This window comes from Canis lupus, chromosome 17, assembly GCF_011100685.1.
Source record: "Canis lupus familiaris isolate Mischka breed German Shepherd chromosome 17, alternate assembly UU_Cfam_GSD_1.0, whole genome shotgun sequence".
Lineage (NCBI taxonomy): Eukaryota > Metazoa > Chordata > Mammalia > Carnivora > Canidae > Canis > Canis lupus.
Genome location: NC_049238.1, coordinates 30,206,527 through 30,233,340, shown reverse-complemented (window position 1 = coordinate 30,233,340; position 26,814 = coordinate 30,206,527). Strand labels below are relative to the sequence as shown.

At 45.7% G+C, this 26,814-nt stretch overlaps 1 long non-coding RNA gene across 1 annotated transcript; it reads right to left on the bottom strand.

The window, feature by feature from the left end:
* Positions 1-428: 428 nt before the first annotated feature.
* On the bottom strand, positions 429-26,444 carry LOC111090430. The gene is made up of 4 exons (XR_005371867.1): positions 26,281-26,444; positions 21,149-21,240; positions 20,601-20,691; positions 429-1,338 (listed from the first exon to the last, which is right to left on the bottom strand). It is a non-coding gene; the product is annotated as an uncharacterized LOC111090430 (long non-coding RNA).
* Positions 26,445-26,814: the final 370 nt, after the last annotated feature.

Sequence of the window (26,814 nt, the reverse complement as noted above, 5' to 3'; positions counted from 1 at the left end):
AATTCAGACTGAGGACTTTTCCAGTGATTCATCATGAGAGGGAGTTCTTGAGTGCTCTAGTCTCAGTTTATGTTAAGTTTTTTTTTTTAATTTTTATTTATTTATAATAGTCACAGAGAGAGAGAGAGAGGCAGAGACACAGGCAGAGGGAGAAGCAGGCTTCATGCACCAGGAGCCCGACGTGGGATTCGATCCCGGGTCTCCAGGATCGCGCCCTGGGCCAAAGGCAGGCGCCAAACCGCTGCGCCACCCAGGGATCCCTCTTGAGGCCATTTTTAAAGTGATTGTTTTGGGCAACAGTGATGTTGGCAGGAAGTAAGGAGGCATGGGGGCGGAGGGAGAGAGAATAGGAAGAGGTAGTTGAGAGGGTGAGGTGGCTCAATAGACAATATTTCTAAGACTAAAGAAAAATACTTTGACAAATTTACTCAGTTATGTAAGCAAGTTTATCTATTTTGATTCCCTTTGGACAATGTCAGGCCCTCTAAATAGAGGAAAAGTGAAAAGAGGAGAGTAAATGAGTCCTTTTACTTCTGTGGAACCGTCTAGCATGCGTTCCATGGGGAGGTAGATGGCAGTCAATACTGCAGTGGAGCTGAGTGGCTTCCACCCAACCTTGGACCTTACTAGCTGGCCATCGCAGCCAACTGGTCCACAAATCAGCTATCCCATCCTGAGGGAGCGGAACCCCTGGAGTGAACCCTTTTCAGAAGAACATTTCATCAGGGGTGTGGAGACTGATGGACGGTATTAAGGGCCTCGGTGCCAGACGTTTTTATATATGTTCTGCCATTTGGTTCCCCCAATAACCCTGTGAAGTTATTATTTTCTCAGTTCCAGCTGTGGTAACAGGCTGAGAGCCCTCGCAGGTCACGTGGCCAGAAAGCAGCCAAGGACGGATTTGAGCCTGGTTCTCTCTCGTTCCGGCCCAGCGCTCTGTCTCCCCCATTACTGTGGAGTCTAGGTTAAAAATGAACAAATGGAGCAGAGGGGGAGAAAGCACCAGGATGGGGATCATAAGGCGAGTTAAAAAAAAAAAGAAATCTGAGAGGTGTGTCTTGCTGTTTAGATGCAAAATTAGATTTGGACCTGCCTTATGTGATTCCAGCAGACTAGTCAACATCGAGCAGAGGCTGGTGAATATGCTGTCTTCCTCCAGCATTTGCATTTTCTAAAAGGAATTTCTCTCTCAATCTTTCCTTCTCTGTCTCTGTCCCAGTGGGTGACCCTGGAGGAGTCCTCCTGATGATATGAGCATGCTGGATTGCTTCGAGAGTCTTAATCCCAGGAGATTTATGACTGCGACTTCACTATGAAAACAACACCATTTTCCTTGACCTGTCGGGAAGCATCAATTAGAAGAAGAATGTGAGGTTTACTTTTGACGAAGTGTGTGGGTCATGATAGAGCCTCTATTACAGATGGGGTGATTTGTGGCTAAAATATAAAGGCCATGTGCTAAAAAGAAAAAGAATAAAGAAAGCACAACAGAATTCCAGTTCTCCCCCTCCAGAGCAAGGAAACACAGAGTGAGCTTGAGGAATAGAATATGATACATTTTTGCATATTTTTTCTGCATTAAGACACAAGTTGCTCCGCACTTGCAAGTCAGTTTTCTATCAGTGCACATACAGTGGATCTATTTTTCCCTGTTGTTATAACAACATCTCAAGAAATGCGTGACAGTTCTTCAGAGAATGCCACCGATTGCTGGCTGAGCCCCTGCAGATAAGTGCACATTAATATGGATTGCAGCAAGATTAGCTTTGATCCCAATCTGTGCCCGTCTGGATAATGGGAGGTCCAGCTCACTTGTCAGGTAGGTGTAAGGGCTTCAGGCAGTATTAAGGCCCCACAGTGTGAAGTCCGTGCAAAATACCAGTAGCAAAACTACGGACCGAATGATTAGGCATTGTGGAGGCTGTAAAGCTCAGGGTGATAGCCTCCGTCCAGGAGGAAATAGATTCAGATAGTCTGAGGTCATGTGATCAGAGCTATCAGAGAATCCCAGAAAGGGTCCTACAGGAAACAAGGAAAGCTTCATAAGAATTGGTGGATTTTTTTAGGACCTGGTACTATGTACCCCTTAAGAGCAGGAGCCGTGTGTTATACCCCATTCCATCCCCCCAGTGCCTACCATATTGAGATCCCCACTCTGGAACAATGCACATCAAGGGGTGGTTGAATATGTGAACTCTTTGGTCAATATTTATACCCCTGAGCATCGGGTCAAGTGACCAAAAAGAAAAGAAATCCCAATGAGAAAATGTGGTCTCATAGCCTTTTCAGGTGACAAAATTGTCTCTGAGCCCATGATTCTTTCTTTCTTTCTTTCTTTTTTTCTTTTTCTTTCTTTCTTTCTTTCTTTCTTTCTTTCTTTCTTTCTTTCTTTCTTTCCTTTCCTTTCCTTTCCTTTCCTTTCCTTTCCTTTCCTTTCCTTTCCTTTCCTTTCCTTTTTTCTTTTCTTTCTTTCAAGATTTTATTTATTTGAGAGAGTACAAGCAAGGGGAGGGGCAGAGAAAGAAGCAGACTCTGCGTTCTATTTGGGGCTTGATCCCAGGACCCTGAGATCATGATTTGAGCCAAAGTCAGATGCTTAACTGACTGAGCCACCCAAGAGCCCCTAAATCTTTCTATTTCCATGGTTGAAATCAGCATGGCTTTTTCCACCTGGGTTAAGGTCCAGTTTGATTGGGATGGAGTAGGTGTTTCAGTTTCTACAACTAGACTGGTATGGTCTTAATTTAGTAGCTGAAATCTTGACCTCTTTTTCAACAGAGAACTCTCTGCTCTAGAGTTGGTTAACACTTACTTGCCCAATCTACTCCAATCCATTTCGGAAGCACACCCAAGCAACACACACAAACTAAAGTAGAATGGCAGGACTCCTGTGCAAGGGTAAAAAAAGTGCCTAAGTTATTGTGTAATTTTACCTTTCTTTTCCCTGAGCTTCCTCAATAATTCACACACATTTCCATTAGTCCTTATCATGTGTTGTTTTAATCATTTGATTGCATTAATGTGAACTCTTGGTGGATAGAGACAAAGTGTAGTGCTTGGTACATAACAGAATATCTGTAAACAGTTGCTGATGTTAAATCAAAAAATAGTAAATCAATGAGATGATCATACAAAGCTGAATAGAAAGCTAAATCATTCCAACCTCAATCAGCTCAGTATACTCTCTTCTAGATAGTGTTTTGCAATACTCTTTCCACATAGTTAAATCTTGGCCTAATGTGTAAATTCAGAATGTCTTGGCATTTTATTATTTTATGGTCATCCTTACAGTGACAGCCAAGCTGCTTTTATACTTCCTTCGAGAAAGAATTTGACATTCAGCTGTGTGAAGTACAGTTAGCAGGCAACCTCCATCTCAGTGCCTTTGGGTTCCACCCACAACTTTGGAGCTGAAGTCATGCTCTGCTGCTGCCCCCCTTTCCCCCACCCCCCTGGCTATGAGTGAGCCTTTGGGAGGGGATGCACTAGGGCATAGCCATTTCTGTCCAATGTGGGACTCTTCTAATGGACAATCTTTGTTCTGCAGTTTCCATTGGGTTCACCTGAGGTTTTCCTCACCCAATTTTACTTCCTCTCCCCCTTTCATTTCAGGTATCAGATCTGTATCACCTTCTGAAGATTTTCCCTACCCAACGCAGGGAAAGATGCCCATCATTTTTCATAGGCTTACCTCCCAGGAAATCCCTTACTTGCTGTCTCTTATCTCAGAGTCCGCTTCCCAGAGGATCTAAACGGACCCGCCTATGCAATACCTCATTAGATTTGTTTTCTTCCTTAAATAGGATGGAGAGATTTTGTTAACTTGACTGTGTAGTGTCTCCCCACCACAGCTGCAGCTTTGTGGAAATGAGTCCCAAAGAAAACTGTTTATCGTGACAACAAAGCCTATTCCAAATTGTGTTTTGGGGCCTCATGTTCATACATAAATGCCATCTCCTGGGGGTGGCTCAACTAGAGAATGGGGCATCCTAAATCAGTGCTCCACATACTAGCTGTTCTGCAAGCCTTCTTGAGCTTGGATCACAGCCCAAAAGAAACCTGAGTGCTCCTCTGAGGGTGGGGAGGGGTCCTGAACATGTGGGGAGGTGATAATGAGAGCAATCATGTTTGAATGAGGTTTATGAGGGCTTTCCAGTGGGGCCCTTGAGAAGTCTAGTGCTTTTCTTTCACTTGGCATTTTGCATTTTTGGCACAAGATATGTTAACGCTTGGAATGAGGTTCTCACAAGCTATTTGTTTTGCCAAAGAACCAACTTCAAGTCCTGTGTCTCCTCATCTCTTGTTTGCATCTGCCTTGCCAGGGAGATTGCTCTCGTGTGGCTTCTGGTAGTCCCACTGGTAGCCAACAGAGGCAGGTGGAAGTTGAGTGAAAGATATAGCCAAGAAAATCAAACAACCTGAGTCCTATTGTTTATGCACTTGCTGCTTACCATCTGGCATTCTTACTGACTCTATTGGAACCCTTCTCCTTATCATGAGGTATACCAGCTAGATAGTGGACACATACTTCTCCCGTTATATAATGCCTCAATGCTGAGTACTGAAAATACCAGTTCCTTCAGCTCTGTGACGTTGGGTGCTCAGTTACATGGAGAAAAGGAAAACATTAAAGAGAATCAAATCAGACATTCTTTAATTTAATGCAGCAATAAGATGGGCTGGTATACTGTTTCAAGGAGCAGAATGCCTCCTCCAAGGAGCCTTTCCTGACCTCTCCTTGGCTCCAGCCACTTCAATGCTTCATCAACTCCTACTCCTTGTGTAACTTTGGTTGGTTTTATATATTTTTGTGCCCTGTCTGAGAGTTGGAAGGAACTGGAGAAGTCATATAGAACAACCTCTAACTGAAGCCAGGAAGCCCTTCTCATAAAGAGTAGACATATCCTAAGCAGGCATTAGGTTCCAAAGTAGGGTGAAATTAGGTATTGGTAACATCATCTTTGAAAGTTCTAATATGACAGGCATGTGGGAAGTGGGGAAGTCGGTAGATCCATGTCTCTGGTCTCACTCTTATCCCCAGGCACAAACAACCTTATAAATGGGATGGCAGGGAGAATCATTTATACCACTTAATCATTTTTAATTTGTTTCTAATCAAATGTAGTATTTTATTGAATCAAACTGTTCTACCAGATTGGTTACAAAAATTATCAGTCCCCCACTTTCACATTTCCTTCCTTAGAGGCAATTATTTTCCACTCGATGACTGACTCTCCATATAACTCTAAATAGCACAAGTGTATTGCTACTTTTTGGTTTCTCATTTTTTGGGGCTTTACTGGTTGACTTCCTGCCATAGGAGATAGAGAATTTAGTTCTTTTTCATTCCCTTCCCCCGCAACACATACCTTTCCAGTTCCCCCATCCTCCCATTGCAGTTTTATTATAGTTTCAGTGAGATCAATATTCAGTGTTTATATTTTTATGACTATGTAAATAGTAGTCACAGCTGAGCCATTTAGAAACTTCTTTAGTTTCCTTTCATGAACAACTTTTTACTATGTAAATAGTCACAGCTGAGCCATTTGAAGCTTCTTCAGTTTTCTTTCATGAACAACTTTTTATTTTCCATGGAGCTAATAATTATCTCAGATATATGTATGTGTGTGTGTGCGTGTATTTTTTTGCCTTTTATTTGCTTATTTTTCTATGTACTATGCTAATGCAATCTCAAACTCTCTACCAGTCGTCCAAATCTCCTGGCAGTCTGCTTAAACGCATCACATGGTCAGTGTTAGCTTGGAGAAATGTCCTGGAGCCCTCTAACCCATTTATGGTGTCTGGTTACCCTTCATGGCTGAATCACAGCAGTTGTCCTGGGTCATGCTTCCATATCATCCTGGAAATACCATGGCCTCTTTCTTATGTTGGATCTCCTCTTTTCTGTACCCCATGCCTTCCTCTTCTTTGGTTTAGTCCCCCATTAGGGTAGAGTATATCCTACAATAACTCTCTGAGAAAGGATGAGGAGGAAATACATTTTTTTTATATCCAAGATTATCTGAAAATGTCCTCCTTTTGTCCTAGCCTTGATTGATGATTTGTCTGCGTGTAAAATTTTAGGTTGCAAATCCTTTGCTTTCTGAATTATGAAGGCATTGGCTCCACAGTTCTAACTTCCAACATTGCCACTGAAAAGGATGATGTCATTCTGATTCCTATTTCTTCGTAAGCATGTTTTCTCTCTGAAAGCATGTTGTAGGATTTTAACTTTATCCCAAGTGCTCTGAAATTTCACAATGACTTGCATTGGTATGGGTCTATTTTTATTCACTGGGCTGGGCACTTGTGTCCTTTCAACATGGACCCTCATATCTTTCAGTCCTGGAAAGTTTGTATATATGTGTGTAGATATTTGTCTAGCTATCATTCAATTTGGGGAAAAAAAATTTTTTTTCTTGATTTCCTCCTCTCATTTTCTGGGATTCTTATAGTTTGCATATTAAACTTCTTAGAGTCTTTTTCTACTTTTCTTAAATTTTCTCACCTATTTCCTATATTTTGCTCTATTTACTGGAAGGTCCTTCAACTTTATCTTTTAACACTTCTGCCAAGTTTTTCATTTTTGCTATCATATTTGTAATTTCTAAGAAATCATTTTTTCTCTAGGAATGTTTCTTTTTTAACCTGTTTTGTGATTGCAGTATCTTATCTCCCTAAAGATACTGACATTGAGTTAGAAGATACACACACACACACATTCACACATTCTTTTCTTCCTTACAAGGTCTCCTCTTCCTCTAAATTGCTTTATTTTTTTAAACTTGTTTTGCTTTCTCTTTCATATGCTTTCTCTTTCCTCATCTGTGTGATGGTCTTTAGTTATCTTTACATGTTTAAGGCTCTAAAAATCTGATTGGAAGCTTTAAAACATCAGTGGCCCTGGTTGAATGTTAGCTTCCTTGTAGTTTCCTTGGAACCCTAATGTCAGTATCTTGGGAGGTTTCCTCTTGGGCTGGACAGGTTTTCCAGGGAAGTCATGTCTATTCTTTTGCCTGGAGAGTGAAGATCTGGCTGCCAGGACACTAATTGCTTCATAAATTTGGTGGGATACATTGGGTTCCCTTTCCACTTTCTCACAGCTGCCTAAGGATTCAGCTTTCTCGGATTTACTGCTATTGCTTCCACAATGTTGCTACCACTGTCGATCTTCCCATTTTTCCACTCTTGTTGGTTTATGCCTTTAAAAAAAATTTAAGATCTTGAGAGAGAGTGAAAATAGATGTATAGGTTCAATGGATCATCTTAGTCTATCAGAATCCACTATTGTGGGGATCCCTGGGGGGCGCAGCGGTTTGGCACCTGCCTTTGGCCCGGGGTGCGATCCTGGAGACCAGGGATCGAGTCCCACATCGGGCTCCCGGTGCATGGAGCCTGCTTTTCCCTCTGCCTATGACTCTGCCTCTCTCTCTCTCTCTGTGTGACTATCATACATATAAATAAATAAATAAATACATAAATACATAAATAAATAAAATCCACTATTGTGTTCTCTTTTCATTTTTGGCTTAGCAACAACAACAAAAAAATGGATTTAAGTCATAGTCTCATGTGCTTTGTCTTCCAGGGATTATAGTGATATTTGTTGAGTATCCTCTAGTTTCTAGTTATGTTTCGCACTCTCGAACTTATTTAGTTTTTACTGTGACCCAGTATCATAGCTATTAGTCCTCATTTTTAAATATGAGAAAACTGAGGCTGAGAAAGGTTGAGTCTTAACCAGGTTCCATTAGTTGGTAAGGAGCTGAGACAAGACTCAAAACCAGATTTCTTGGTCCAAATCTGACTTTTATTTTATTACCTGCACCAGAGTCTTTTGGCAAACACTTTCTGTAGTAAACATGCAAAGCACCCTCTCTCACCAGGGGATAGCTGTGGTAGGAAGTTCCTTCTGATTAAGAGCTGAAACCTGTCTCTTTTATATCTTCCCACAGATTCTAGTTCTGCCATCTTTGGCTACAGGGAGGTTTTAATTTTTCTTCCCCATGCAAGGCCTTTCACTATTTGTATCCAGCTATCATGGAGAATAGGTGAAGGGCAGTGGGGTTATAAAAGTTAAGGAACTCTGAAGGTAAGACATGTGCTGAAGTTGTCCTTGGTCATGGCAGGGAGGTGTGAGTGAGTTCCCAGAATCTTCCAAGAATGATGGTAGTAACTGACAAGAGGTGGGCAGATCACAGCAGCAAGGAGGGCAGCGAGGACGTGGTGCACCTGAGCAGCAGGAAGCTCTAAGCAGGAGATCTTGCCTATGGGTGAGTGGTACCCATGCCGTGAGAAGCCTAGAGAAACCGACCCTGCCTCCTGGCCACAGGATTAGGTCACAAAAATTCACGTGTCTGATAAGATGAGGCGAAGGAACCAGTGGGTTGAAGATGTGGAAGAGTTCATTAAAAGGGAATAAGGTTCAAATAAAGTGAAGTGAAAAGAAATTGAGAAGAGAGTTGTGAAAGGCAGAGCTGGGGTAAAGTAAGCTTAGAACAATTCAAGGGTATGTGTGACCTTGAGTTGATTAAAAACACGCAGTTCTTTACTCCTGACCCTAACAGTTGAGGACAACACCAAGGCAACTGGAGCCTTGCTTCTGTCTCTCCCTTCTTCCAATGGGAGAGTAAGCTGTGGGGAAAGCCTGTGTCCTCACCTGTGGCATGCCCTGGCTCGCCACCTGGCCCACAGGGTTCTTTCTTGTCCATCACTGCTAAAGGCACTGGATAGAAGATTTGGTCTGAAGCCAAAGTAAATAGCAGCTGAGAGACACATAACAGTTGGCGTCTGGCTCAGATGGCTCTGGCGCCTTCCTAGACCACCCCTTTTCCTCCAAAGAAGTCTGCCTGGCTCGATGAAAACTACAACTGACGTGTGCAGTGCTTTGGGATTTCACAGGCACTTCCACATACAGGGTCTCATTTTATCCTCCCAACTGTGCTGGTGGCAAGTTTCATGATTCCCATTGTACAGATGAAGGAACTTCCAGCTCCATCACATATAACCAAGTGACACTAAGTCATTAGATCTCTTTAACACTAGCTTTCTAGTAAGAAAATGGGAATAAGACTTACAGAAAAGTTGTTTTGAGTGCTAAATAAGATGATGTATGTATAGTGCCTGCACAGAGCTGGCATCCCAGAAATGCTCGTTCTGTATTCCCACTTAAATGATTTACCCTAGTTCACTCAACCAGAGAAAGTCAGAATTGGGGTTTCCATCCATCCTTGCCATGGTGGGGCAGGCCATTCCTAAAGGGTAGGAGGAATAATTTTATAAATTATTATAAACTAATTTATAATTTATATAAATTAATTTATATTTATAATTTATATAAATTATTTATATTTATAAAATACAGCCTCAGCAACTGTGACAGATTCAAAGGATGGCCTCAGCAATTTCTTCCATCCCTACATGCATGCTTCTTTGCAGTGTGAACTTCTCCTCCCTTCCAATAAAAGATTGACCCTATTTCTCCTCCTCTTGAATCTGGGCTGGCCATGTGACTTGCTTTGATCAATAGCATGTTACAGAAGTGGCATTAGACCTCAAGTGCCTGATCTCACCTTCTTGGTGCTTGGAGAGCCCCATGTATACCGCCCAGGCTGGTCTCCTTGAGGATAAGCAATCACATGGAGAGAGAACTCCAGTCACCCCCGGAGTTCAAGCTATCACCACAGAGGCACCAGACATGGGACTGGACCAGCTCAACCAGGCAGCCCCTTAGTTGTCATTTCTTTTGCTCCCCAACCCTTCACTTGCCAATTCACTGCAGCAATTCACCCGGTGAGATCAATAGAGAAACTGCCCCTTTGAGCCTGGCCCAAGAACAGACTCCTGAGCAAATATATGATCTTCATTTTAGGCTACTAAATTTAGGGGTAGGTTCTTATGCAGAAATAGATGACTGATTCCTAGCAGTAAAGTGTCAGTAAAATTGCATAGATGCTGAAACAGGTACAAAAGGTACTCTTGACATCATCTTTCTCCTTTAAATTATGTTTTATCCTTCACCATCTTTGGTCTTTTTGACTAAAGAGGGAACTACAAATCTGATGAATTCATGAAGACCTATTCCAAGACACGTAATTCTTTGGACAAATGAACGTCGTGTGATCTTATATCCTGGACTCAGGTTCAGAGTCTCATTGGTTACCACCTCATTTTTCTAACCAATAAAGGACGAGACCATATATGCCTGATAGAGGGTCTTGAGAATATTCCCAATGTCAAGTTGGGAGTCGGCAGTAAAGACTGGGACCAAATCTCTGCATCCTCAACCCCCACCAGTCCCTTTGGCCACATGGCAAGAGCATGCTTGCCTCTTCCTCCTCCAATCAGCATCTCAGAGACCCCTCAGTCATTCTGGAGCAAATAAGGCTTAGAAAAGGAGAGCAGACACAGGGAGGATGAAAACAAGGTATTTCAGGAAAGGCTGGACTGATGACTCCAGCCCTGACCCTGCCTGGATCAACTTGAACGTTTCAAAGGAACTTTGGTTTGAAGGGTTTGAGAGGATTCCTGAACAACTTGACAATCAAAGCAAAATATCCAGAGCAAGCTGTTCTCCAAGCAAGAGGAGCCGTGGTGTTCTTTTCAGGTCACCTGGCAGTTCCTGGCCCGAATTTGCCTAAGGACAAGGGGGAAGACTGAAGTGATTCATGCAGTAGAGAATAGACCACATCCTCCCTGCAATCTGAAAAAGAAGTTGGCTTCATAGCAATTAATCTGCAGGCCATGGGAATAACGCTAGTAAAACATTCACCTGCTCATTAGCTCATATGTAAGTAAAGTGAGATAGATAATGTGAGTCACAATCCACCTGTGAAGCCTACTTTGCAATCTGGGGTGCAAGTGGCTGTGTAGATTCTAAGGTTCCTCCCTCCCCTTCCTAGGCTGAGTCCTGGTGACATTGTCCGTAATGTCCTAGGATCTACTTCACTCACTCTCTCTCTTACTCTTTCTTGTTCCATTCGTCAACAGCAGAAGTAAGGCAAAGGAGTCAGGGACAGCTGAAATGACTGGTTCTGAGTTCTGCTTTCTCTACACACTCCTACACCCATAAAGACCAGGCAGGAGACAGGGAGGGGTGGCAGGCTGGGGACCTCAGTCGCTCAACGCTGGGTGCCTAGAGCTGTGGTATGCAGCCCACTTGTTCAGCCCACAGGCAGTCAGGAGCATTTATGGAGGCTCTGAGGGTGCTCCAGAGGAAAGAACAGACCACTAGAAAGGACACCAGGGGTAAGGAAATCTGGTTCCAGCCCTGACCTACTGCAGAAATTTAGGTGGATTAATAAATGAACATTTTTGGCACACTTTACAACAGGCTTTCAAATGTACTTTTGATTAATGATGTGACACGTGTGATACATGATGTATCACATGATTCCTATTTAAGAGATGAAGAAGCTGAGGATCAGAGAAGCAAAGTGATTTGCCCAAAGACACAGGGCAAATAGAACAGGAATTCACTACTTCCAACCCCTCTGCTTCTCCCACCATGCTTGGCCACCCCTTGGATATTAACCTCTCTGAGCTGAAGTTCCATCATCATTGAAATAATGACAATTTTCCTGGGCATTTTCTCTGCGTGAGGTAAGCATGTTCCCCGTGTTAGCTCATTTAATCCTTAAAATAACCTATGGGTAGAAACTATTTTTATCCCTGTTTTAGAGATGAGAGAGCTGGGGCTTACAGAGATCAGCAACCTGCCCAGCCAAAGCCAAAGTTCTTAGCCACCTCACCATATAAGCTCCCATTGGTGACTGGAATGATTTTGCCCACCCATTTACCTCACCAGGCGATACTGAAGGCAAAATTAGATGATGGATATGAAAACACTTTTTGAAAGTTAAACATATCAGGCACAAATATAAGGAAAAATAAAAAATCTCTACTCCTGTAGACCTTATACCATAACAAAGCCCAAAGTAATTTCCAACAACCTGACATAACAAGTCCGCACTGACATAAAGCAGCAGACACAGTTACAGAAAGGAGTTGCAAGGGGAGGGTGATGAAGGTCAGAAGCACCAGTCCTTGAGGTGACTTCAAAGAGGCGAGTTTTGCTTAGGTTCCTGGCAATATGGTGGGGCACAGAACATAAGAGAAGAGGAGGATTCTAAGCAGAAACTTTGGGCCAGCAGGGCCAGGCTGCCCTATCTAGGGGAAGGGAGGCAGGAGTCCAAGCAGGGAGGAAGATTCTAACAGAAGTGAGTGGAAGCATGCTTGAAGCCATAGCAGTGAGTATGTGTGCATGAGAGTGTGAGTGTGTGAGCATGCATGTGTGAGAACATGCATTCATGTGTGTGAGCATACATGCATGTGTACAAGCATGTGTGTGAGTGTGTGTGTATGTGTGACAGGCAGGGCCTCTGCAGTATCATACACAATAGCTTCCTCCATTATCTCAAACACAGACCAAAACTCATCCTCCACCAAGCACTTCTTATTGCCACAATCCTTGATCCCCCACAGAATCAAAATACATTCTCTGATCTTGGCAGAGACTCTTGCTCTCACTTGTGGGCCTTTGCTATGGACTTTTATGTCTCTGTTTATTTTGTGGGTTTCATGAGTGGCTTATGCCTTTAAAGGAAATGCACCAGCCTTGGCCTGTCATTATGGCCCTTTGCTGGCCACGGGCTGTGCTCACCCTGCTCCTGGGATGGGTGAGCCTGGGTTTTTAATTTGCTGTGACAGGAGATAATTGTTGCTTGAATTTCCACCTCTGAAAATAAACCAGGGTGGTACTTCCCGGCTGGGAATCCACAGAGGCAAGCTCATCCCTGGGGCCTATGCCAGAAGAGTCTTAGCCAGGGCTAAAGTGGCCAATTTCAATGTCCCTCACCCCCCCCCCTTTCCTTTTCTGGATCTCAAAACATACAATTTTTGTATGTATACCTTCTTTAAGGTCTCAGGATGGCAAAGTTAGGAAAGTTCAGGGAGATTTTCTGATAATGTCTGTAAGAATTCTAGAGGTGGGATTCTGAAATTTCAGACTCTGAGGTTACTAAAACCTCCACTCTGGCCTAATCCCCAGGTATAGCTGCATTCAAGTTCAAGCACATCATAGCCTGCCCACAAGGGCTATACTCCATGCCTTTTTCTTCTTTTTAAAATATGATATCATGCATAGAAATAGGAGGGCAAAGTCCCACCAATCAAAGCACTCTGAATTGCAAGTCAGGTCATGGATTTTGGATAAAAAGCAAGACTCTTCTTACTTATAAAGTGAGGTATCTCAAGATCACCTTCTAAGGTTACTTCTGGCACAAGGAGCCACTCTTCTTAAATTCCGTTCATGGACTTGTTTCACCAGAGCTGAACTGAGCACAAGGCATTGTGAAGCCTGCATGGATCATACAAGTACGGATGCTATAAAGATGTCTGGGGGCTGTACATTTCAGCTATGTCTTAGGACTAAGATAATACAGAAGGAAAACCCAAAAGTAGAGAAGCTCATTGGGGTAGAGAAAAATGAGTCCATGAGGATACTGCCCCATATGTTCTGGAGCCCTGCAGAAGGCTGTTTTTGTGCTACGGGTCATTCTGTTCAAATCCTGTCCTTCCACTCATTAGCTGTCTGACCTTTGGAAAATTACTTAACCACTCTCAGTTTCCCCATCCATAACATGGAGAAGATAAGAGACCTGCCTCCTTGAACTGTGATGAGGTTTAAGATAAAGAGTGTAAGTATGTTGGTTATTTGTGCAGCTCAGTAGAAAATCTTAACTTCCTCCTTTTTTTTTTTATCAAGATTTTAGTTATTTACTCATGAGAGACAGAGAAGGAGAGGCAGAGATATAGGCAGAGGGATAAGGAGGCTTCCCACGGGGAACCCGAAGTGGGACTCAATCCCAGGACCCCAGGACCACGACCTGAGCCAAAGGCAGACGCTCAACCACTGAGCCACCAAGTTGCCCCCTTACCTTCCTTCTTTTAGGCTCATGGTAAGATGCTTTCCCTTAGCCCCTTGAAGTTGGAAATATTTGCATGATTTGCTTTAGCCAGTGAAATGAGAGTAGAAGGATTTTGTGTTGGAAAGACTTAATAGCCAGTATAAGACACTGTTGTAAGCTAGCAGTGCAGCTTATAATGGCAGCTAGCAATGCAATAGATAGAATACGTGGAAGCTCTTTTATTCTGGGTTGACATATGAAGAAATGTGCAGCGGAGCCCCCTAGCCAACCTGCAGTAGACGTTTCATGAGAACAAGAAGTAAACTTATTATTAGTTACTAAGACTTCAATGGTCTTTGTTGTTGCAGTATAAACTAGCCTACCCTGACTTTAATAATATACCTAAGCTATTCTAGAATAGCCCGTAGAACATAGTAATCTAATAATAAACCATAGTTCCTATGTTGATTCTACAACAAAGGCCAGGACCACTATTGTGTGAAGCAACCACACAGGATCTGGCATAGTTCTAAGCAAACATTTGTACACTCTTTTATAGTGACACTGGATGAATTCAAAATCATTGAAAGCTACCAGAACCCAAAATCATTGAAAGCCACCAGAACACTATTCTTGTACCCAAGAATAGTGAAATGCTTTCCAACAACGAGAAGAGGAAGACTACTATTTGCACAAAATGTAGAGTTGTCATTATGTCCTTCAGTTTTCACCAACCAGAAAGTAGGCAATAGAATACTGATTCCTGCCACCACCACCCCCAGTAAAGTTATTTCTGGAGCATAAGCCTGATGAATTCTTTGCTCAGAGTAACAGGTAACAGATGCTAGGTATTTGATTCCAATATTTGGTATTGATTCCTTAAGGTAGACGACAAGATCTTTGTTCATGCCAATACATGTCATAGGAATGTCTTCCTCTTAAACTCAGTAAATTATAAAAGTGTAAGAATCCCAGTTATATTAAAAGGAGCCACAGTTAAAGTATCTCTCCATTCTTTCCCAAGGAGTCTCTAGTGACAAAGGAGTTTACTACAAGTATAGAAGAGGCAATTCAGGTAGAAGTTTAAAGCATGATCTTGATGCCCACAAGATGGAGGTTTGCATCCCCATCCCTTCACTTACCCTAAGATAGTATGTGTTCAAGATAGAACTGTTCCTGATACATAAACAGTGGTCATATACAATGGGGTTGGTTGATAATTTTCTATATTTCTATTATTGCTTTTGTCATTCATTCAAAAAAATTTTCTTCAATCTCTTTCCTGTGCCACAACTCCATTTAATTTCCCGAGCAACATTAGGGAATCAGTAATATTGTTCTCATTTTATAAGTAATTAAATGGAAGCACAGAAAATAAGAATCTCAAGATCACATAGCTAGTTAGGTGGTAGAGTTAGGCTTTAAACTCAGATGTGAAATAGAGAAGTCCCACAAAGTCATAATCTACAGAAAGGGGCACTTGGGGGTAAATTTCAAAAGCCACACACCTCCTAGAGAAAAAGAAGAGGATCTTTTAATATCGCCCAGTCTACTCTGAAGCCCAGTGAGTATAAACTTATGGGGGTATTTAATATAGAAAGGTATGTTGACAAAGAGTGTGAGTCATCTCCTGAGCATAAATACCATCTGTGCAGGGAATGTGTGGTTAAATAAGGGAAATATGTGTCATTAAAAAGTATCCAATTCCCCTGGAAGCCATACAGACCCAACATGGCAGCTGAAGACCTGCACTCCTTGCTCTCTAGCCCAGTGGGTTCCCAGAAGGAGGATGTCGACTTGGGTCTCTAAACCAAACCCTCAACATGAGTCTAAAGCTTTTCGAGTAAGGTAAATACTCTCTCGGGCCTCTTGCCTTCTCACACCTTCATTACATAATAACATGATCCTACCTCAGAAAAAAATCATGGTTAGGAGGGGATTTTCTTTTCTTTTCTTTTTTTTTAAGATTTATTTATTTGTTCATGAGAGACACAGAAAGAGAGAGGCAGAGGCATAGGCAGAGGGAGAAGCAGGCTCCTCGAAGGGAGCCTGATGTGGGACTCAATCCCAGATCCTGGGATCATGCCCTGAGCCAAAGGCAGACGCTCAACTGCTGAGCCACCCAGGCATCCCAGGAGGGGATTTTCTTTGTTAGAATCCAGTCAATTAACAGTGCACAGAAAGGGCACATCAAGATCATCAGTATTTCCTGGCTAAAGGGGAGCCTAAAGGGCCAGGGTGGTTCATGAATTAGTTTTATGAATTTTTTTGATAAGTTCAGGCTTCGAGTTTCACTAGCTATTGCCAAGCTGGAGAATTAGTCCACACATTTCAGGGCCTTTCATTCATTGGTTCAACCAATATTGCTTGAGCACCCCTGAAACAGAGTGGGGTTAGGTTCTGTAAGGGAGACAAAGATGAATTTCCTGCCCTGAGAGAGCTTGCTGTCTGATAGGAGAGAGGAGTACCCCCAAGGGAGGTTCCAAAAAGGGAGGGCCCATCACAAAGTACTAGCTGTCCAGAAGTGAAATGCACCAGAACATTTGTGTCAGGTCTTACCAAAGGACCTATTTCCCTAGTGAGTCAGTGCTCTCAGGCCTCCCCGGTTGGATGTCATCAGTGAGGCATGTTAACACGAACACCTACATTTCAGCGCCTCTTGGCCCTTGCCTGCATAATTGCTGTCAGAGCCTCCCCTCGGGATTACTAAGAGCCTCGTGCTGACTCCCTGGGAGGGAGAGAGCTGGAGCCCCATGACAAAACCTGCTTCTCTGCCACTGGGCTGCTGCACCTCTTGCAGCCTGTCAGGCGCTGCCCCTGAGTCAGTACGCAAGTGTGAAGATTGGTAACCCAATCTTCTACCCCAATCTTCTACCCCAAATTTCATAAAATGCCTCACCGATGGAGCCCCTCAGCCTGACTCACCCAGTCTAGGGCTCAGGCTGTGGTGCCTGAAGGTAGAGAAGACTCAAGACTGGGCTCCTAGACTCAACCTCACCCACCTAAGCACAGAGGCTTCCTCCACCCAAATCAAAGGGGTCTGTGAACATCAATTCCTTCAAACAAAGCCTGGGCCTGGGAAGTGACCTCCCCTCCAGGGGCTCTATAATTCATCACCAAAACAGGGAAGGCTGGAGAGAAGCAAGCGGAAACTGAATGGGACAGTAGGTGTAAGCCGGGACTGTCTCAGGAGAACTGGACTGTCGCTGGAACCTGTGGCCACTCTCGTTCCCCATCCCACTGTGTCTGTGTCCCACTAGTCCTGCCACAAACTCTGTGGACTCCGTGCTTTACTGGTGCCGCCTTTACATTTGCTGGCCAAAAGCTACAAAATAAAACCATGACCGAATTTCAACTGTCTGCCTAGAAATGTAAGGCAATTATCCAGGGATGTGAAGGAAGGATTGGTGTAGAGGTTTGAACTTCCACCACATCAACTCAACCACCAGAGAAGCCAGAGGTCCCAGGTTAAGAGAGAGCTGTCTGCAGTCCGGTTAGTGGTATTTTGGGGGCAGATGAAGGAAACCCTCTCAGACCAGGTTGCGTTTATCCTTATTTGACCTGAGGAGTTGCTGCCCATTGACGGGACCTTACCTAAGACCAGTCATGGGTTACCGGCTGATACCTTGACAAGCTTTCCCCCTGGACTTGAGAGCACAGGGTATATAGACATTTGTCTTGAGGCCCGTCCAGCAATCTTCCTTCACAGCTGGATTTGCTCTGAGGAGACAGCTGTATAAAGCTCAGCCCAACACTTACTGACTTTTCTGTGCTTGTATCTATGGGGAAATTGCAGTCACCAGCTTGAATGGACGAATCAAGACCTATGACACCCTGTCTGCACTAATCACCACTTCCCCAGAGATCAAAGCCGCCAGGCCATGGAGACAGGCTCTCCACTGCTTTGCCGGCCTCCTTTCCTGATCAGAGTGACGTAGCACCAGAATGTCAGGATCAGCTCGAGGGCTTTTTACTTCAGCTCTCTGGTACCAATGTATTCAGTGATTTTCCGGTTTGAGTCTAGCCTTAATCTGCCTTGTAAACAACCTTATGAAAAAAAAAAAAAAGCCTTCTCCATGTGAATCTATGAAACAGAAGGAGAGGATACTTGGGAAATCCAAAAGGCTTCCACTTAGTCCTAGGGATAGACAAGCATGCATTGAGGAGGAAGCGCTGGGCCCATCCGGGTCAAATGGAGCCCCACACTGTGGAATGACTGGGATCCTCTGGCACCAGCTCTCAGAAGGGGTGGCTCTGGGGCATGAGCCCTGGCCCTGGCCCCACCCTCCTAGTTATGGGAGATACCTGTGGGATGCCCCAGATAGAGGAATCTCTAGGGCAAGGCCCAAAAGCCAGGCTCCTATGATCTCCCTAACATCTTCAGAGAATGAACTGCACCACTGTGAACTGGGCACGAGGGCGGAGCCGAGCATGTGGGGCAGCTGCTCAGCAGAGGAGGGTTGCAGACCAGCTCTCCCGGTCACTGTGACCCCACCCCCCAGCAGCTCCATGGTATCAGCTTCCTCTCCATACCGCACCACCGCCTGAGGGTTTCCTGGATACCACCCAAACTCTGGTGCTGAGCACTGCCTGCCTCACCCATGCCCTGCTGCATGATCTCCCAGGGCCTGACCTAGCCAGCCTGGCCTCCTCTTGATAGTTTCTTCCCCATAGTGTGTCTTTAGCACTTGGAGTAGCAGGCCACCAGGAGGGTTCCAAAGGCCCCGAGTAGCAGTTCAATCAGTATTTGGTGGATGGATGGATGAATGGAGGGTGAAGGGAGTGATTGGAGCTGCCTACCACCCACTCCAGTCTGAAGGCTGTGAAGAGAGACTTAGAACCAAGGGAGCATGAGGAGGCTCCTTGGTCGGGATGTCTTTCCCAGTGCTGCAGCCATAGGGCCAGGGCAAGGCTCTCTTGTCAGGATGAGGGCGGAAGAAGCATCTCCAAAGCCCTGGCTAAGTTCAAACAATCTCAGCATTTCTCTTCTGGAGTCTGGATGGTTTTGAGGATACAAAGAACACATGTGATGAGTGCCTCTCTGACTCTCAGAGCTCCCTCATTGGTTGTCTGGGATGGCACAATCTCCCTGACTACACAAACCTTATAGCTGTTAGGTTCCAAAGAAGAGGAGTTTCAACACACCCAGACTCCATCCAGGGAACTAACCTGTCACACTCACAACATCACTAGATAGGGTTGCTAGTGCCCCAGACTCCTGGTGATGAGTCCACCTTAAAGACAGAACTTCATGAAAGCTGGGTGTGGAGGTGGGATGTGTTAAGCCAGGTGTCTTTGGAATCTTCCAGAAAATGTTATAGCCAGACTCACCATGCTGAGTCTAATAAGTGCCAGAGATGGAAAGGGGGGGTCGCATGGCATCACAGTCAGTTATAAAACTGCAATTACAGGGGCGCCTGAGTGGCTCATCGGTAAAGCGTCCAACTCTTGATTTTGGCTCAGGTCATGATCTCAGGATTGATTGTGGGATCGAGCCAAGCGTCGGCATGCTCCTCATTCAGCGGGGGAATCTGCCCCTCTCTCTTTCTCCCTCTCCATCTGCCACTCCCCCCCACTTGCTCTCTTTCTCAAAAATAAATAAATAAAGTCTGCAATACAGCCTGACTTTTCTAAAAGTTAATTCATAACTTTTAGAATTCAAAAAGTCCCTGACTTTTCTAAAAGTTAATTCATAAGACAAGGATTCCAGAAGAATGTCTGGCAATGGCAGTGGCTCAGTAAATAGTTGTTGATGGACTGGGACTGCGTTGTCCCCAGCTTCCCGGGTACCTGGTGGTACAGAGCCATCTTCGCAGAGGCCAAGGAGGATCCCAGCCGTGGCTCTGACCCACTCAGGTCGAAAGGCACAGGTGGCCTCTCCACTTTAGACACCCACGCCCCGTGTTAGCCAGAAGAGAAGCTCCGAATGGTCACTTAACTATGTTTTAGCATTGAAAAGAGCAAACCCTGGATACTAGCTGAGAGGTGCTGCTTTCCTTGTGGAAAAGTGGGCTCTACGTCAGGGAGTAAGCTCCTTCCTGGCCCAGAAGGTTCGCAGTCAGACGCTTCTAAGGGAGATCAGATTCCCCCCAAGGCCAGGAATGCCTCCGGCCTCTCAGCCTCTTGCAGGGGTTCATTCCAATCCGAAGGAACGGCCTGGAGCAGGCTCGTTAGCAGCCTGGCTGGTGTGGGCCCCGGGCAGCTCGGGGAGCCTTGCGCAGCAAGCACGTGGACACCCGCAGAGGCCACGGTGCCAGGTGGGGAGGGTCTGAACTGAAGGCACAAGGAGATGCTTTTGTGGAACCTCGGGCTGACCAGAAACACCCAGCGCTTGAGCCTGGCCTAGGACTCAGTGTGACCCACAGGACATCTTCAGGGACTCCCACTGGTGTTCTCGAGCAATGGTATTTGCCACACGCTGGCATTGCCAGCACTCGTCCTCCCTCTGACCGCATCTCAGGGGCCACCAGGAGCACAGTAAGCTACCCAGGGTGGCCAGTCAGCTAACGGGCATCCTTAACGAGGAGATGTTCGGCTTGGACTTAGGACCCCCCGGGACTCAGCCTTCCCTCACCCCTGCCTCACCAAAACCCCAAGATCACCTTTCCTGAGAAAGAGCTTCCCTAGAACATCTCAACCTTAGCTCCTTCTGCTTCCCTGCCTTGTGGGCAGCCCCTGGGTGACCGCACTCACCATCACTTCCTGGGTGGTGGTGCTGCACCGGTTGCATGAAGATCACCCAGGATTAAAAATCCGGATTCCTAGGTCCCACACAAGACGTTTCCTGGAGGCGGGACATGGGGAACAGCAATGCACATTCAGACTCATTCTCAGGTGCTTCTAGAACCCTGGTAGGACTGGTTATCACTAACAATTAGAGCATAAACACTTTAAAAGTGCATTCAAACATCCCTGCCTCTGTTAAGAAACTGTGGAAAAGTAAGTTCGACCCCCAGAAACTGTTTTGCTTCCTGACAGCTTTAGAAGAAGCAGTTCTCTCTTTTCCTAAAACAAGGCTGTTCTCTGGCTTCTTTATACGTCCTAGGCCCGCAGGAATCTGCGAGTGACTCCAATACAATGTGGCCAACAAACCGCCTTCCTGAGCATTCCAGACACCCACGGACACAGCTCCCAGCACGTTCCCAAACTCTAGAAATGAGTGAGGCTATGAGTTTTCCTTGGGGGCTCACTGGATCCCAGAAGCTTCTGGAAGGGGTGTTCCCGGGCTAACAAACACTTACAGCTCAGGAAGAGGTCAGACTCAATGCATATTGCAGAATAAATTCCTGGAAATGGAGAAACCCTCCAGATCATGTGAGGGACAGACGTGTGTCTTAAAAAGAAAAAAAAAAAAATTAGAGTGAAGCCAAAGCGTATGTTGCTAACAACAAGACTGAATTAAGGTCTTAGATTCTGCTGGTTGCCAATGCTGAGGCAGGAAATAATTCATTTTCCTTTAACTAATCTCTCTGTTTACATTATTTCCTTTGCTCCACAGGCCTGGCTTAGAGAAGGCCTGTTTCTTTGTTTTGTTTTGCTTCGTTTTTTAGTCCTTGGTCAGTAGGACTTGGTCCCACTGCTCCTCAGCCCCGGGGAGCCCTATGGTTAAAGCCATTGCTGGCATGACCCACCCAGAGGGGAATGAAGGGGGAAGACAGCAAGGCCAGCTGCAGATCTGGTCCTGCAGGTGGGCCAGCGCCTGCCCTGCTCCCCAGCACTGTCCCTGACTGCTGTCAGCTGCAGGGTGTGGAGGTGTGGAGGACCCCTGTGTTGTGGTGGGGGGTGGGGGGTGGGGGGACGGGGAGCCACACCTGCCTTTCTCACGTTAGTAAGCCCTGTTCTTGGCAAGGGGTTAATGAATACTGAATACAAGATTGGCAGCGTGAGGGAACAGCAGATGATTTCCAAAGTGGGCTGGACACATTTCTATCTCAGTCTCTTCACCCAGCAGGATGGGGTGAGGGAGGAGGGAGGGAAGGGGAAAAAGAGAGGGAGGGAGGGAGGGAGGGAGGGACAATGAGCAAAGCATCAAATCAGAGATGTTGCCAGGGGGTAAAGGAGGGTCCCATCATCGCATCTCAGAGATGCGAAGCCCATCAGCTGCTCTCTTCACTTCATCCATTCTACACCTACAGCTTGCAGAGTTCAAAGCAGGCCATCGTAAATGGTTCTAAGTCTGGAAAGGCAATGTCTGCCCAACTTGCTCCTCCCCTGTGGTCTCTGGCCCCCAGAGTGCCCCTGGGGAAGCATGCAAAGTCCTGCTTCTTTCATGGGTTGGTTCTTTCTCTCTCTCTCTTTTTTTTTTTTTCAAGATTTTATTTATTTATTCATGAGAGACACATAGAAGAGAGGCAGAGACACAGGCAGAGGGAGAAGCAGGCTCCCCGTGGAGAGTCCCATGCAGGACTCCATCCTAGGACCCCAGGATCACGACCTGAGCCAAAAGCAGGCACTCAACCACTGAGCCACCCAGGGGCCTCTCTTTTTCTCTTTAGACTCAAGAAGCCACTGGTTTGGTCTCTGGTTTACCCACCTTGTGACATCTGGGGGCCTGTGATGGGTGAGGGGAGAGGCCCAGGAGCCAGTGTTCACCGGGCAACTAGGATGGTACCCGTGACCCCTCCCTTCCCGACCTGCGCTCTTCCTGGCAGAGGCAGGACGATGGCACGACGATGTCAGCTCCGTCCATCTATGCGCGCGTGGCTCTACCGCACTGCAGATGCCCTCGATGGAGAAAGCTGCCCTTCTCATGTCCAATGGAGAAATCCTACTTTGTAGACATTTTTCTACTTTCAAATAACAGGAGAAAATTGCTGTTCTTTTGGCTCAAGCAAAAATAAAACAGGGTTGTTTTTTTTTTTTTTTGAAAACCCTATTTAAAGGGTTCATTATCTCACAGGCTGCTAACTATATACTCTGCGCCACACTCAATAAAAGCTTCATATAACTGTCTTTGAAATTAACAGCCACCTCTTGTGCTTTTCAAGTTATTAAAGACGTTGGCATGGTGGAGAGACTGTAAACTTTCTATACTGGTGATTAGTCAGCGGGACCACATCCCACCAAATCCCCCAGGGCGTTCCTAACAAAAAGTTCCTTGTGACCCAAGCACCAATTTTTCTTTCTTGTCTGTTCATTCTAATTCCACTCAATTACTCCTGAGCAAGCTGTTTTATTCCTGTCAACTCATGTTATTTACTGGAGCCTGTCAGGAGGACTAAAGTGGAGGCTGATATTATGTAGGATGTTTTGAGACTCATTAAAACACTTTAAAACAATCACCTATTGTGATATTCACAACCCTGTATAGGGTGGCCTTGCCTAGGCCATTTGGAGCCTGGATCACTTTATTTATATGCTATTAAAAGTTTCAGATTAGAATGGCTATTCTTGCTATAGAAATTTTGGACCTGGGACCCAAGACCTGGTCTGGGCTTCTGGAGGCTTCTGGGCAAAGATCCGAAAGTAAACAGATTAAGTGTGTGTGTGTGTGTGTGTGTGTGTGTGTGTGTGTGTAAGGGTGTTATCCAGGAACAACTCTGCCTCTGACTAATGAGCTGAAGAGGAATGGGGGTCAACAGGCAGCCCCGGATAACCAGAGAGGCTAGGCTTCTGGAAGAGGGAGGTTTCCCTGGGAGAGCGTGTATAAGAGCAGTTTTCCTCTGAAGATGGGAAGGTTCCCTGCTGTGTCACTCTTGATACATCATTATCCCATCATTATTCATATAATCACCAAACAGTTTGTAGGAACAAGGCATGATGCTTAGACTTCCTGATGGTGTAAAGCAGATAACTTCATAGTTCTTGCATCATTCAATGAAGGATCTGCTTCACTGACGGCATGTGGAGTGTCAGGTGCCAGGTGAGCACGTGCAGCCAGAAATCTGAGCTGGTGAGCCACGGAAACAGCCCTCATTCTGTTTACCCACTCAACCAGCTTCCTCTTGCCTCCCACTGGGGCCTCCTGTGCCCCTGCTTCTCATCCTCCCTTCTCCTACACTATCCCTGGTGACCCCTGGCAGCCTAGACAGCCCCTGGGGACAGAAGCTGACTCCTGTGTTCTAGGCACTAGAATCCAACAAGGAGGCTGTGCTCAAAATGGGGTGGAAGTAGAGAATTTGTCCTTACCCAGCCCCAAAATTTAGAATTCCTTATAGGGGAGAAAAAGGTCCCTCCTTTCTTCAATGATTCTAAGATGCTTTATGGTTTCAATAGTTGCCATGATCTTAAAGCAAGGCTCAGAAAAAATCCAAGTCAAAACACTGTACATTACCTCACATGCTCCGAGCACATGGTTTCCCCACAAGTGCCTCATCTGTTCACACATGCCATCCTCACCCCAAGCCAGGAGATGGAAGAGGCCAGCCCAAAGCAGCCGGGACAGGGGAAGCGAGTCTGTGGGTCTAGGAGCTCTGAGCACTGTCCTCAGTTCTCTTTCTTCAAATGCACCAAGAGGAATTTGAACTAGACCAGCACTCTCCTGTGTTCTTTAGGCAGTGAGACACCCTTCTGTGCTCCAAGAAGTTGCTTTCCAGTCAGACCCACTGAGGACACACTGCCTGCTACAGCCCCAGTCCCTAGACTCCCAGCCCTGCTCCCATGAACTTAGAAAGTGCTAAAGGAGCTGAGTTCCAGGATCCTTCCCAGCTGGAAATTCTAGGATGCAAGGACTAGGCAATGTATGTACCAAAAGTTATAAGGCATTTGCCTGGGGCCCTGGTTTCCACCCTAGCTGTGCATAGCAATCACTTGGGGGAGATGCATGAAAAATAAAACTCACATTCATCTTTCGATGGACACCGAGGCTCCTTCCACAGTTTAGCTATTGTGGACATTGCTGCTATAAACATCGGGGTGCAGGTGATGAATGGATAAAGAAGCTGTGGTTTATGTATACAATGGAATATTACTCAGCCATTAGAAATGACAAATACCATTTGCTTCAACGTGGATGGAACTGGAGGGTATTTGCTGAGTGAAGTAAGTCAGTCGGAGAAGGACAAACATTATATGTTCTCATTCATTTGGGGAACATAAATAATAGTGAAAGGGAATAGAAGGGAAGGGAGAAGAAATGGGTAGGAATATCAGAAAGGGAGACAGAACATAAAGACTCCTAACTCTGGGAAACGAACTAGGGGTGGTAGAAGGGAGGATGGCGGGGGGTGGGGGTGAATACGTGACAGGCACTGAGGGGGGCACTTGGGATGAGCGCTGGGTGTTATTCTGTATGTTGGCAAATTGAACACCAATAAAAAATAAATTTATTATTAAAAAAAATAAAATAAAACTCACAGACCTCTCTCTCGGCCCAGGGGTTGTGGTTCACCAGACCTGGGGTGAGCCAGCGAGCCCAGCATCTGCATTTCCCAACAACTCCCCAGCCAGCTGTGACGGGTAGCAGGCGTCATACTGATCATTTGGGGCCCAATTTAGAGCCAGACGCTTTCACAGGGCAAGAAAACGAGGAAAGAGCTAAAGCAAGTTTTTAAATTGCTCACTTCTGTTCACAGGAAGGCTAATTGAGCCTGGTGTGGTTTTTAGAAGCCACTTCACCAGAAATCAACAATCTAAAAGGCAGCGAAGCAGAATTTGTTTTGTTTTGTTTCAAACCTCAGACTGACACTCAGACCGTATCCTAAGGGCAAACATCTTCCGGCTTAATTGGTAGGTAGCCATCGCCTGGAGCCAGACGGCAAGGGATGCTGGCTGCCCACCCCAGGAGCTCTGGGACCCGAGAGGAGACAGCCCCCTGGGATGTGGCCTTCTCAGTGGCCCTGGCTACAAGCAGAGCCGACCCAGCCTTCTGTCAGGGGCTCAGAGCTTCAGGGCAGAGCAAGCAGGGGCCAGGAGGAGGGCCAGGTCAGCTCCCCAGGCCAGGGACGCTAGTTCTCACAGGCCAGGCCAAGTTCCTCAGCGAGGAAACCATGGCGGCTGGTGTGTATCCCTGTCCACACACACACACACACACACACACACACACACACACACACGAGCAGCACGGCCCCCTGCCCCCGGGGCAGGTGCCCCGCCTGCTGACAGAGGGAGTCTGGTCTCCTCAGGATAAACCAGAAGTGATGAATCTTTCATAGACTGAAGTTCAAGGTGAAGAGCAAGCCCAGAAAATGAGTCTTATTACTGCTCCCTCACATACATCCTGCAATCCAGACGAGCTGGATGACTCACTGCTGTTTACACAGATTCTGTTCTCCTCCCTGAGCATTAGCTTCTGTTGTTCCTTTCCCCTCCCTGTCTGTTGGACTCCTACACATACTTCAAGGCCTGTGTCTCAGGCCTCCTCCCCTGACCTCTCCATAAGATGCGGCGATATCACTCCCATTTGGAACGAGCAGAGTATATCATGTGTACCTACCAGCTGGCATTTTTCTTACACGGTTGTGTTTTCTGTCTCCTTCTACTGTGAGCCCCTGGCCCCTGCATGTTTCAACATTGTGCTTTCTATGTAGCAGGCACCCAGTGAACACTTATGGAATCGAAGGTATTTTCCTTGCTGACAGTACTTGAAAAGCATCATGGTCCCGGTTACCTGTTGGTTGGCAACCCCGGGCACCACCTCCATCTCTGCAGCATTGTGCCATCATCAAGCACGTGGCACAATATCGAGCATGTGGGGGGGAGGGGGTGGCTCCTGAACAAAGCCAGCATCTTGATTGGGGGTTTGGATTCCTTTGAGCTCCAGGCCCACGTGGCATTGAAAGACACTCTAGTCTCCATTGAGTTTGGAATCCCCCTCAAGAAATAATGAAAAAGAAATGGAAATTTATCCCACTGAGAATAAAGCCTGGGTATATACATGGATCACATTTTGCAACAGATGTGTTAACTTATCTGATTCATTGGACTGACCACTTGTCATAATGTAATACGTTATTTCCCATCTCTATTA